Below are 13,736 nucleotides of genomic sequence, written 5' to 3'. Positions count from 1 at the left end.
TTTGGGCGTGCGAGGCAGGGCGCCGCACTGGGCTAGGAGCTGCGGTGGGTCTTGCTGATGTCCTTGATGGGACGGCGGCAGATGGGGCAGCAGGCATACAGAGCTTTCTTGAGACGCAGGCCGCAGGCGTAACAGAGGCACATGTGGCCACACGTGTAGATGACCGTGTCCACCGCGTGCTCATAGCAAATGGTGCACTCATCACTCCACTGGCCCGTGCCTGGGGTCAGGGGTGACTCAGGCAAGCTCACTGGTGAGTTGGGGGTTGTGCCACCAGCAGAGATACCCAGAGGTCCAGAGCTGCACGTGCTGAGCAGGGGGTCAGACAGGCGGCTGCCCAGGGCACTGGGTGAAGAGGGCGCGGAGGCGGGAGAGCAGGGGAGAGATGGGATGCCCCGCTCAGCCAGGATGGTGGAGCCGAGGATGCGGATCTGCGTGACGGCCCCGTGCAGGCTGAAGAGCATCCAGAGCGGCTGCGAGACATCCACGCACAGCTGCATGCCGCCGGCGGCGCCGTTGTGGGTGAGATGCAGCTCGCCGTGGGGATTGACCACCAGACCCAGGATGTCGCCGCTGTGCAGGGGCCCGGGCACGCGGCACACGGCCCAGAACTCCTTCCGGTCCACCAGCGCCTCGGGACTGAAGGGCAGGTCCGCCGGCCTCAAGGTGCTCGCAAAGGCTTTTGACTGTGTGGATCATAGCAAGTTGTGGCTGACATTGAGAAGAATGGTAATCCAAGAGGACTTAATTGTGCTCATATGAAACCTATACTTGGACCAGGAGGCTGTTCTGCAAATAGAGCAGGGGAACACTGCATGATTTAAAGTTAAGAAGGGAGTTTGTCAGGGTTGTATTATCTCTCCATATCTATTTAATCTATATATTATTTATGCTAAGCAATTATCTAAGAAGCTGGACTCTATGAAGAGGAATGCGGCATCAGGATTGGAAGAAGACTTATCAATAACTATGGTATGCAGATGACAGAACCTTGCTTGCTGAAGCAAGTTTGACTTGAAGCACTTGTTGCAGAAGATCAAGGAATGCAGCCTTTGTTATGGATTGCATCTCAATGTCAAGAAAACAAAGATTCTTTCCACTGGACCGATAGGCAACATCATGATGGATGGAGAGGAGATCGGAATTGTCAAGAACTTTATCTTACTTGGATCCACAATTAACATGCTTGATAGCAGCAGTTAGAAAATAAGGAGATAAAAAAAAAAGAAAAAGAGAAAATAAGGAGATGCATTGCACTGGGAAAATCTGCAGTTAAGGACCTTTCCAAATGATTGAGGAGTAATGATTTCAGTTTGAAAACTAAGGTATATATGATTTAGGCCATAGTCTTTCCCATAAATTCCTATGCATCCAAGAGCTGGAAAATGAATAAAGATGACAGAAGAAGAATTTGCTTCTTTGAGCTGTGGTGTTGGAGAAGGGCACTGAACAGCTCATGGACAGCCAAGAGAACAAACAGCTATGTCTTGGAGAGGGTGCAGCCAGAGTGCTCTTTTGGAGGCAAGAATAACGAGGCTTCGCCTCACATACTTTGGACATGTTGCTAGGAGGGCCTGTTCCTGGGAGAGGGACATGTTTCCATTTAGAAAAAAGGGGAGGCATGTGTAAATTCGAACATAATTGGAAATTATTTAACAATGTCATTAATATCATATGTAGTAAAATCTTGGTGAAGATTATTTAAAAATGGATGGAACAGTACATTAACAGAAAACTACCAGAAATTCAAGTTAGATTCAGAAGAGGTGTGGCATGAAAAATATCATTGCAATGTCTACTGGATCTTGACTGAAAGCAGAGAATACCAGAAAAATGTTAACTTGTGGTTTATTGACTATAAGATGCCTAATAAAATAATAATAAATAATAAAATATGCCTTTGCATAGTCAATGAAACACAGATAGACATCACAATAAATTATGGATGATAGTAAGAATGTGAATCCCAGAACACTTAATTGTGCTCATGTAAAATCTACGCCTAGATCAAGAAGCTGTTGTCTAAACAGAACAGGGGGTCACTGCATGGTTTAAAATCAAGAAATATGTGCTCCAGGGTTGTATCTTTTCTCCATATCTAATTGTGGTGCTGGAGAAGAGTCATGAACATACCATTGACTGCCAAGAAAACAAATAGGTCTGCCTTGGAGAGAGCAAAACCAAAGTTTTCCTTGGAAAGTAGGATTTTGAAGCTCTGTCTCCCATACTTTAAGCATGTGCCAGGAGGGACCAGTCCTTGAAGAAGGACATCATACTAGAAAGGGTGGAGGGACAGGACAGCGCAGGAGAGGAAGACCTGGGATGAGATGGATTGATACAGTAACTGGGGCAATGGGGGTTGGTGTGTCGGTATCAGTGACACTGGTTCGGAATAGGCAGGCTTCAGAGCTGCTGTACATAGGATCGCTATGGGTCACAGGCAACTCGACAGCACATAACAACAACAACAACAGATGGATCTTGGCTAAGAGCAGAGAGTACCAGAGGAATGTCTATCTGTGTTTCATTGACTATGCAAATGCATATTTTATTATGTAGATCACAACAAATTGTGGCTAATCTTGAGGATAATAGGATTCCAAGAACATTTGATTGTGCTCATGTGAAACCTACACTTGGACCAGGAGGCAGTTCTCAGAACAGAGAAAGGAAACATTGCAGCGTTCAAAATTAGGAAGGGAGTGCAATCAGGGATGCACCCTTTCTCCATATTTTATCAATCTGTACTCAGAACAGATCATTCAGGAGGCTGGGCTTTATGAAGAGTAATGTGGCATCAGGATTGAACAACCTGTGTTATGCCCATAATACAACCTTGTTTGCTAAAACTAAGAAGGACTTGGAGCATTTGTTGCAAAAGGTCAAGGATTGCAGTCATCAATATGGACTGAAGCTTAACATCAAGAAGAAAAAGATTCTCACCACTGGGCCAACTGGAAGCACCATGATGGATGGAGAAGAGATTGAGGTTGTTAACAATCTCAGCTTGTTCAGCTCCACAGTCAACACACTTGGCATCAGCAGTCAAAACACAATTTGCTTTGGGGAAGTGTGCAATCAGGGACTTCTCCAAAGCACTAAAGAACAGTGGTACCAATCTTGAGGCTAAAGTGTGTCTGATTCAGGCCATGGTCTTCACAATTACTTGCTATGCATCAGAGAGCTGGACAATGAGTAAAGATAATAGAAGAAGAATTGATGCCTTTGAGTTGTGGTGCTGGAGGAGTATTGAATATAAAATGGACTTCCACGAGAACAAATAGGTCTGTCTTAGGGTGAAACAAAGTTGCTCATTAGAGGCAAGAGTTTTTAAGCTCTGTCTCACATACTTTGGGCACATGGCCAGGAAGGACCATCATGCTTGGAAGGTAGAGTGGCAGCACAGAGAGAAAGACCCTGAATGTAGATTGACACAGTTACAGTAACTGGGGCAATGGGATTAAGTGTTTTGGAATCAGTGAGACTAGCCTAGGCCAGGGCAGGCTTTAGAGCTATTGTACATAGGGTGACTCTGAGTTGGGGGTGACTCGATGGCACATAACAACAACCATCAATTAATCTATATGCTGATCAAGTAATTCTGGAAGCTGTACTATATTAAGAAGAATGTGGCATCAGGATTGGAGGGAAATTCATCAACAAACTGTATTATACAGATGATGCAACCTTGCTTGCACAAAGCAAGGAGGGCTTGAAGCAAGATCAAAGACTACAACCTTCAATATGGGTTACCTCTCAACATCAAGAAAACAAAAATCCTCATGATGTACCAATAGACAACCTCGTGTAGATGGGGAAATGATTGAAGTTGTCTTACTTGGCTCCACAATCAACATGCATGGTAACAGCAGTTAAGAAATCAGAAGACGTGTTGCATTGGTAAAATCTGGTGTCAAAGACCTCTCCAAAGTGCTAAAAAAGAAAGATGTCTGTTTAAGACTAATATGATTGATGAGGTGGCACAGATAAGTTCAGAATTCTCTATGTATGTATCAGTTATGAAACTACAGTTATGTAATTATAAAACTAGCATCAGTTTTCTCCAGCCTGCAAGGCTAGTTGCTTGACCTTAGAATTCTTAGTGTCCTTTCTTTAATCAGTAGAGGAGATGCATCTCCTAGATTAACTCTTAGAAGCTGTTTTTTCCAGTCATATGTAAATTGTAACTTAGTCTGCCTGTTAGGGATTGGGAGGGAGTATCTGGGTGTGAATTATTTTCTTTCAAATATAGAAACTCCTTGATTTTACTAACAAAAATTTATTGTTAATTAAGTTGGCGTCTCTCCCTATTATAAAAGCCTGGTGACCTCTCCCAGTCGGGGATCTTTGAGGCTGACCCGCTGTCCTCCACAGATCTGTAATAAAGTGCTTATGGATATTGCAATCCGTTTGTCTTATTGGCAATTGACTATGGAAAGAATCCCTTGTGTTCAGTAACATGCTCCTGATCCAAGCCATGATATTTTTCAAATGCTTCCTATGAATCTAAATTTGGACAATAGATAAGGATGACAGAAGAAGTATCAATGCCTTTGAGTTGTGGTGCTGGAGAAGAGTTCTGAATATCCCATGGACTGCTCGTGGGCAGAGGATTCATTCTCAGCAGAAAAAAGTAAGCTGGATAAAAGAAAAGACAAGGCTTTGATCAAAAGGCTGCTCCCAAAGCTGCTTTAATATGCACGCACTTTCTGTAGGACACAAATACCAGAGCCCTAGACCTACAAGCAGGACTTTGAGAGCAAACATCCCAAGACTGCACTTCCTGCAGAACTGGCTGATGTCCAACACGAAGTTGTTGGCAGTTGAATCCATGACATCCTTTACACTTCTACCATCTTGGACCTTAGGTAACAAACCTGCAGCCATTTTTCTAACTGTTGATTAGCAGAACATATAGAAGTTACAGAAACACTCATTTTTATGCCGTTCCCTTTTGGGTTTTGTGTAGACAATGCTGTATAAATTTCCAGTTGAATCTGATTTTGAAATCTGAAAAGCAGTTTATCCCTGTCATAATTTCTTTTTTACAAGTATCATTATATTAATGTTTATTTTGTGTAAAAAAACTCATTTAATAAAGTAGTACTTTAATTTTACAAAACTTTTAAAAAAGTAAAATACAAGCTAACAAAAAAATAACAATCCACAAGTGTTCATCCCCAAACTTTTGGAGAGAAAACACTGCGCAGTAAGGGAGGGAGACAGGTCGGGCCTCTGTGGGAGGAAGAAGGGTCCTTTGCACCCTGAGCCACGCACGGTTCCACCCTCTTGGTCTCAGGTCACCCTGCACTCCCTGGGTTCCACCATACCAAGCAGATGGAGGCATCATAATTTAAGGCAATAGGGAATGAGGACTCATAGACAGGGCTGTAGGAAGAATGGACATGGACGAGGGTCTGGTCAACTAGGGGAGTCAGTGGGCCACACCTGATCGCCCCAGATTAGGGTGGGAAAGAGAGCTAGGTTGATATTTGACAGCAGAAGGTAAATGCAGGGAAGGAGAGATAGCAGGAGCGGTGCCCTGGGGTCAAATTGAGAGCAGGGTCGGGGCCAACTAACAGTTGGTCATATCTGGCTGGGATGGAGGTCATGCAGTGTGAGAGGGCTGGGAGAGGTCCCCTGAGGGAGAGGAAGGGAGAAGGGAGCTCAGCACAGTATGAGCCTCCTCCACACCAAAAAAGGGATAAGAGTAGACACTTATTTTTGTTTGTTTGTTTTTGTGTGTGTGTACCATCAAATCAGATCTGACTGGTACGGGAGGAGATTGCCCCTCCTCCAACAGAGCATCTGATGGATTCGGACCAAGGTCCTCTGGAATTGCAGTGCAGGCTTCTTGCCACTAGGCCACCAGAGCTCCCTATACTTGTTTTTGAAACTGCAGAATTTATGTTCTGTCCTTAAGGCCCAGCATGCAAAGGTGACAGAGCCCAGTCAATCTAAGCCTTTAGACTTCCTGCTCAGGGATCTCCCTGGGCTGACCCTCATAACACACCCCAGTGTACCAACATTTACTTAGGTCTACCTAGAGCTGTCCTGGGACTCTTCAATAAGAACCTGCTGTCAACCAAATGAAGGAGGTGGGATCCCTGGGCTGTTCTCACCCAGTGGGCCCCCACAAAATGCACAAGGTACCTCCTATCAGGAGACGCCTGATGGGCTGTGGCTTCTAGGAGCCCCTGCTACTCTGTGAAGATTGGAAGCTTAAGGTTTATTTTTGAAAAAAAGATGGTGAAATCAAACCTATCTCCTTATTAAGCTGCTCCCATAGGGCAGTTCAGACCCACTGGGGACGCTGTGTGCCCAGCGTCCTGGCCCCTTGGGACTGAGCAGACAGGATGAAGCTCCCAGACCCATCATCCCTGCCCAAACACCGCCTCCAGCCAGAATGTGGATTGCTGGAGCTTCCAAGATTTTGTAGAGAAATGCAGTCACTTGAGAAATAAGCCTGGGGCATAAGGAGGTGAGTGAATGTGGATTGGGAGGGTTTCACAGTGGATGGTCGGGGTGGGGACAGTATAGGACAGCCTGCCCAGTGTCCTGCAGAGGATGGGCTTGACTTCCCTCCCCCCTGCACCCACCTGTGGATCTTGGAGAGTCTGGACCAATGGTCTTTTGGTCAGGTTTGGCCCGAAAGGCCTGGAGGTGGTGAAGTCTACTCTGTCCTGGAGGAAAGTGGGAATTACTGAGGGAAAGAAGGGGAGGGGAACTCAATACCCCTAATTGAGGGCCTGCCCTGGGGCCTGCATTGAGGCCATGGTGGGAGAGAAGAGTGATGAGGCTGTGATCGAGGTGGTTGTTGTTAGGAGCTCTTGAGAACGACATATGGTCACTCTGTGAATAACAGATCTGAACCCTGTCCTCTCCTGTGCCATCCTCAGCATCTCTGACACACTTGAGCCCATTGCTGCAGTCCCTGTATCAGTCCACCTGGTTGAAGGTCTTCCTCTCCTTTGCCGACCTGCCACCTTTCCAAGCATGATGTCACTTTCCAAGGAATACCCTATCCAAACAACTTGCCTGAAGTATGTGAGATGAAGCTTTATCTCCTTTGCCTCCAAGGAGCACTCTGCCTGCTTGTTGTCTGAGACGTACCTGTTTTTCTAGCATGTCCATATTCAGCACTCTTCTCCAACACCACACACACACACAGTTCAAAAGCAATAACCCTCCTGTCATCCTTATTCATTGTCCAGCTCTCAGATGCATACCAAGCCGAAGGTGGGTGATTTTAATCCACGCCCCTAAGGCCTGGCTTTAATTGTTTTTGGTCAAACATTATTCTAAGTGGTAAAGCACTGGTCTGTCCATTTGCTGTACAGAGGTAATTCATAGTTGCTGTGAAGCTGAACACTGTGACACTGATGTGTCAGATGTGATAATGGTTACCCATGGTGGACAGTGTTTGGTGGAACTCCCCTATTAAAACAAGCTTGGAAGCAGGAGTGACATCCACTTCCAAAATAGCTTGCTTCCAGAAACTCTATGAACTTGGAGAAATGATGAAAGTTATACAATTATTCAGGTCTTTCATTCATAGAGTCACAATGAATTGTCTATGACGGGATGACACTTAACAACAACAGATGCATAGCAAGTAATGAAAAGACCACATTTAGTCCTCAAACTGAAGTCATTACTCCCAATAATTTGGAGAGGTCCCTGAATACAGATTTTCCCAGTACAGACCAAGCAGTTGGAGGCATCTTAGTTTAGGGTGGTAGGGAATAAAGACCCCTAGGGAGTGCTGTAGGAAGGGTGGATGTGGATAATCTGGTCAACCAGGGGAAGTTAGCGGACCCCACCTGGTCACCCTGGGGCAGGGTGGGAGAAAGGGACAGATGTGTGGCCTTTGGCTGCAAAAGGTAAATGCCGGAAAGAAGATGGAAGGAGCAGTTCACTAGGGTCAAGGGCAGAGGGCAGGGTCAGGGCTGACTAACAGTTGGGGGTCTCCTGAGGGGAGGAAGAAGGCAGGTGACACAGAAAGACCTCTCCAGAGACAGAAGTCCTTCCAACTTCACCCCCAGAAGGACAGGGTGGTAAGGAGGGTGTTAGGATGATAACGAGGGAAAATGAGAGTCCAGCACTGGAAGGGAGCAGAGAAGCAGGTTGGAGAGGTATCAAAACTGTGGTGGACCTTAAGAGTTCTGGAGGATTTTAGAGATTTTCAGAGCTGAAAAGCCGTTTTGGTCAAGCAAGTCATATCACAGATAGATGGGCTGACCTAGGAGGTTGCCTCACTTTTGTTTTCCTTCTCGTGTTTTATTCACACCTGGAAAAAGAATCCCCACCTATAGGGAAAAAAAAAAGAGTCCCCACCTGAGGGTTCCCCTCCTGCGTGTTTTCAGCTTCCTCCTGTGGTCCATGTCAGTGGTCGAGGGCCTGGATGCAGTGAGGTTAAACTGAGTGATGGTGGGATCCCTCTGCCACGTCTCTCTGTCTCTGAGTTGATTGAGAACCCAGTGACTTTGGACTAGGGTCCACTGAAAACCTGACCAGATCCTTTCTTCCTGGAATTGCTGATGCCCGGGGTCATCCCTCATGCTGATGGGAAGCCTGGCTGGAGTCCAGGATCCAGGTCACCCCTGAGCGTTGGATCAGTGAGGCCCCCATTCCTCAGCTTCTGGACTGTGAGCACACAGAATTCCCTCCAGGAGAACAAATCAAATGAAAACTCTATTTCTGGCTGCACTGGGAGTCTCTGCAGCTTGGATTCTGTAATTAAACATGAAGCTGTGTGTGAGGAAGGGACAAAATGGCCTCTGGATTTTGAACATCAGATTCCACACCCTGCTCAGGGGCCACTGGAAGTGATGGAGCCCTTGGTGGGGGTGGGGGGTGGGCCTAGGACCGAGGGGCACCCGGAGTCATCTTTCTACAGAGAAGACCCATGTGGGGTCCGTGTGGGGGTGCCTCCTGTGGGGCATGCTGGTTGGTGGGCAAGTGAGTATGGGAGCAGACCTCCCAACAAAGTCAGTGTGTCATGTGGTCTAAGCAGCCAGGACCCCTTTGCAAAAGGAGGGGTTTTATTTGTGAATCCCTCCAGTGGGGCAGGTAGACCGTGGCTGTGCCCTCCCGTAGGACTCAAGGGGCCATGTCCATTTGGTCCTTGTTTGTGTTTCCCCTAGGATCTCAAGACCTTAGTTTGGTGTCAGTACCAAGCATATAAAACAGCAGTCCTCTGGCACGTGAATTGTGTGCAAGTGTGAGATTGTATGAATGCACATGTTTGTGTGTGAACGTGTGTGAGAGCGTGTGGACCAGTGTGAGAATGTGTGTGTGTGCATGACCGTGACAGAGTGCATCTTAGTTTAGGGTGGTAGGGAATGAGCGTGTGAGCGTGTGTGTGGAGCATGTGAGTGTGTGCATCAGTATGAGAGTGTGGGTGTATGTCTGTGGGAGTGTGTGTGCCACTCCTTCCTCACCACAAACTTCTCAAGGGTAGACCTTCCAGGCCCAGGAAGGTCACCAGGACTACACCATTAGCTCAAGGTGGTTTAGGGAATGTTTGCTTTTTAGCCCTAAGGAAGGCCAGTCCCACCTGACGCCCTGGGGCTGTCATAACAGCACTCCTTCCCCTCTGGGTCCCTTGGCCCCCTTGGTGGTGCAGCTAAAGGTGGATCCAGACATGAGATGGAGAATAAAGGGAAAGAAGTAAAAAACAATACCCAGCTTCATATTATCTAAGAAATCAGGAAAGTAAGATAGAAAACCCAAGGTCATCTGCTTCCACAAACACACACACACACACACACACACACACACACACACACACACACACCCAGCCCTGAAGCTCTCATCCATTTCCAGCACACACAGAGCCGAACCAAGCACGTGTTAAAATGTAGTTATAGGAAACAGCAAGGGCCTGGCATCAAAAGAGTATTATCTTCACATTTAGATTCAACAGAAAACTGAGGTGTCTCTCAGAAGACAAATGTGACTTGTTGAGACTGAAGTACACGCACACACAGAGCAAAGAGTTACTGACTGGGCAGTCAACCAAAATGGCGAACAAAAGAAAGGATTGGGATTCAAACCAGAGGTGAGCGGGACCTACACACATGTCAACAGGCCAGAATGAGTCTTGCCACTGCTCTCAGACTTCCTTGGCTCCAATTCCATCTTGAAGTTGTGTGCCCACAAGGAAAAGGACCCATCTGACCAAAGCCGTGCAAATACACTTCCCTTTACTCCTGACAAACAACCCTCCCTGTGAGAAACAGTGCCAGGAAAACTGAGCATTTGGATTCCTCCTGGACCCTGCACATCCTTCTCCTGCAGGATTTTCTTATTCTCTGAGAAATCTAAGCCTAAATCTAAGAACTCTACCCTGTTCTTTAATAAATCTATACTTTTCTTTCTGCAAAGCTGACTTCCTAGACATTCATTAAAACTCATGCAGCAACAAGTGAAACTCATGGTGCTTCACAGATTCTTTTGTTAAAACACCCACTGGACAGGACCCATTAACAAAGACTGAAGCTTCAGGTGCCATCTCATTAGCTCTGTCTTAACAAGTCAATTGCCCAGTCATGTGCCATCTTCTTATCCTCTAGCCCTCAGCCAAAAGCATTTGTTGTGACACACAGGGTTTTCACCAGCTCTCTCCTTCTGGTCTTGTCTTGAAGCACCTTTGAGACCTGTTCACAGCCCGGCTGGTATTTGAAATCTGGATGGCATAACTTCCAGCCTCACAATGTGTAAGCCTCCACAGCACATGAAACTGACAGGCAAGGGGTACTTGTGAGCATTAGGGAAGGGTGGACATGGAATCAACATGAGAGAAGAACAGATACTTTTGAGCTGTGGTATTGGAGAAGAGCACCTATGATACCAGGCATTGCCAAAAGAACTGTCTTGGAGAAAGTGCAGCCAGGATTCTCCTGAGAGACAAGGACTTCATCTCACATGTTTTAGGAATGTGGTTAGGAGGGGCTGTCCTTGGAAAAGGACACCATGCTTGGAATGGTAGAAGGTCACTGAAGGAGAGGAAGTCTCTTGAGGAACTGACACTGTGACTATAACAATGGGCTCAATTATATCAGAGATGGAGGATGGCACAGGACAGGGGAGGGTTCAGATCTGCTGTTTACAAGGTCCAGGAGTTGAAGTTGACTAAATGGCACTTAACAAGAACAACTACCAATTACTGTCCAAAGGTGTACTTAAATGCTTTCTAAAAGCTATAATCCAGAATACTTACTTCGTGCTTCTTAACTGAGAGACTTTTAATACCATCAAGCAAACATTAGCATGTACATTAAAAAAAAATCCCTGTTTCATCTTCACTTCCCCACTCTTCAGTACCAGGTAACTATCCCAGGTTCATTCATGCATGGCGTTGGGCCTGTCTTTTATCTCTGGTGTCTCTACAAATGACTTTTCTCCCTTTGGTTGTAATATCAAAAGCAACCATCTTAAATGTACTCCCAAATCCATGGCTTTTTCTTCTTACAAAACCTCATGCTTCTTAGTTCAGAGCCATTGCAACAGATCCCGCTTCTGACACCAAGTATAAAAAGAGTGGGGCCAAACTGGAACCCTTATTCACTGTTGGTGGGAGTGTAAAATGGTGCAACCACTGTGGAAGGTGGTATGGCGCTTTCTCAAAAAGTTGCAAATAGAGATACCACTTGATCCAGCAATTCCACTACTGGGAATTTACCCCAAAGAGACCATAGCTGACATCCAAGCAGATATATGCACACCCATGTTTATTACTGCGTTCTTCACAATAACAAAGAGATGGAAACAACCCAAGCATCCATCAACAAACGAATGGATAGAGAAGCTATGGTATATTCACACATGGAATACTAAGCAGCACTAAAAAACAAGGAACTCATGAAATATTATACCACATGGGTAACCCTGGAGCACATTACGCTGAGTGAAATAGTTCAGTCACAAAAGGACAAATACTGCATAATGCCACTGTTCTAAAACAGGACTGACACGGGATTTGGGGGGAAACTAAGAGGGGATAAATAATGTACACTGCATTGAAACAGATGAGAAATAGAACTTCTTAAAAGGAATATATGATTAGGTATTATTTTATTCTGTTGTCCAGAATAAAACTGCATAGTAAAGTGGACTGACCGGGGGAAGATTGTACAACAATGAAAGAATCTTTTTTTCAAAGAAAAAGTGAACTGGGGGAGGGAAGGAATGGGCAGGGAGGAAAATGTGCAACAGTGAATGAATGGAAATCCAAGTTCTGTATAAACTTTCATTAAAATCTCAACTTAAAGGGGAGCTCTGGTGGCCTAGTGGCAAGAAACTGCACTGCAATCCCAGAGGAACACGGTTTGAATTCACCAGACGCTCTGCCGGAGAAGGAGGCACAATATCCTCCTGTACCAGTCAGATCTGATTTGACGGTACACGTACACAAAATTTAAAAAAAAAAATCTCAACTTAAAAAAAGTATAAAAAATTAAAAATTAAGAAAGGTATTTATAATTAATAAATCATTATACAGAAAATGTTTGTTTTTGTTTTTGTTTTAATGTGTGTACCGTCAAATCAGATCTGACTGATACAGGAAGAGATTGTTCCTCTTTCAGCAGAGCATCTAGTGGATTTGAACCTTACATCTCTGGGATTGCAGTGCAGCTTCTTGCCACTAGGCCACCAGAGCTTGCCAGAGAAAGTTTTTTTTTTTTAAAAAAAAGAGGGGGACTAGCCTGAAGAGGCTGTGTCTGAGCTCTGCTAATTCCACAAGGCTGAACAGGATCAATTCATAGCACCCACAGCAGAAAACCTATTCCCACAAGGTCAAACATGCCTTCCACACTCCCAGAACCAATTCTGTCCCCTCCCCAGGCTCTCACTGCTCTACTGCTGGGTCTGATAAACCATTTCAACGGCCACACAGAACTCATGGGAACATAATCACAATTGTGGGTTTATCTGGGAAGTTAACAGACTGTAACCAGTTCAGGTTTGAAAATAGATGCAATTCTTCTGCCAGGACAGCTTCTCAAGTGTACTCCCTTTGTCTGTCAGTCTGTTAGCTTTAGGTCCTTCTTACAAAGCTCTTGTGTGTGCTGTTTAGACAGAACCAACTCACAGCTGAACCTCCAGTGGGTTTTCAGAGGCAGTAAATGGCATGAGAGATTGCCTATCCTTCAAAGTCTGGTGGATTTAAACTGTGTGCCCTTGGGATTGCGGCACTTCTTACTACTGGGCCATCAGAACACCTACAAAGTTCTTAGTCCTGCAACCCAAGTGCACAACATATGAATGGATATAAAAACTAGGATACATTCACACAGTGGAATATTACACAGCATTGAAAAACAATGAACTCATAAAACATTTCACAACATGGGGAAGCCTTGAGGACATTATGCTGAGTAAAGTATCTCAGCTACAAAACGATAGAGACTGCATAACACCACTGTTATTAAATAGGACATAGGAGTTTGGGGGGAGAATAGAAAATGAATGGATAATGAACACTGCATTAGAACAGATGAAGGGAAGAACTGTCTGAAAACAATGTATGATTAGGCATAAGTGAGGCTCAATGTCAAGAAGACAAAGATTCTCACCACTGGACCAATTGGCAGCATCAGGATGGATGGTGAAGAGATTGAGACCGTACACAGCTTTAGTTTGCTTGGCTCTGTAGTCAACAGTCTTGGCACCAGCAGCCAGGAAATTAAAAGGCGCATTGCCATGGGAAAGTCTGCTGTTAGGGACCTCTC

At 45.3% G+C, this 13,736-nt stretch overlaps 1 pseudogene; it reads right to left on the bottom strand.

Annotated features, from left to right (window-relative positions):
* Nucleotides 1–32: 32 nt before the first annotated feature.
* On the bottom strand, nt 33–500 carry LOC102856541 (annotated as a pseudogene).
* Nucleotides 501–13,736: the final 13,236 nt, after the last annotated feature.

Source organism: Elephantulus edwardii, unplaced genomic scaffold (assembly GCF_000299155.1).
Source record: "Elephantulus edwardii isolate Elephantulus edwardi_28Jun2011 unplaced genomic scaffold, EleEdw1.0 scaffold00214, whole genome shotgun sequence".
NCBI lineage: Eukaryota > Metazoa > Chordata > Mammalia > Macroscelidea > Macroscelididae > Elephantulus > Elephantulus edwardii.
This window is presented reverse-complemented; position numbering and strand designations above follow the sequence as displayed.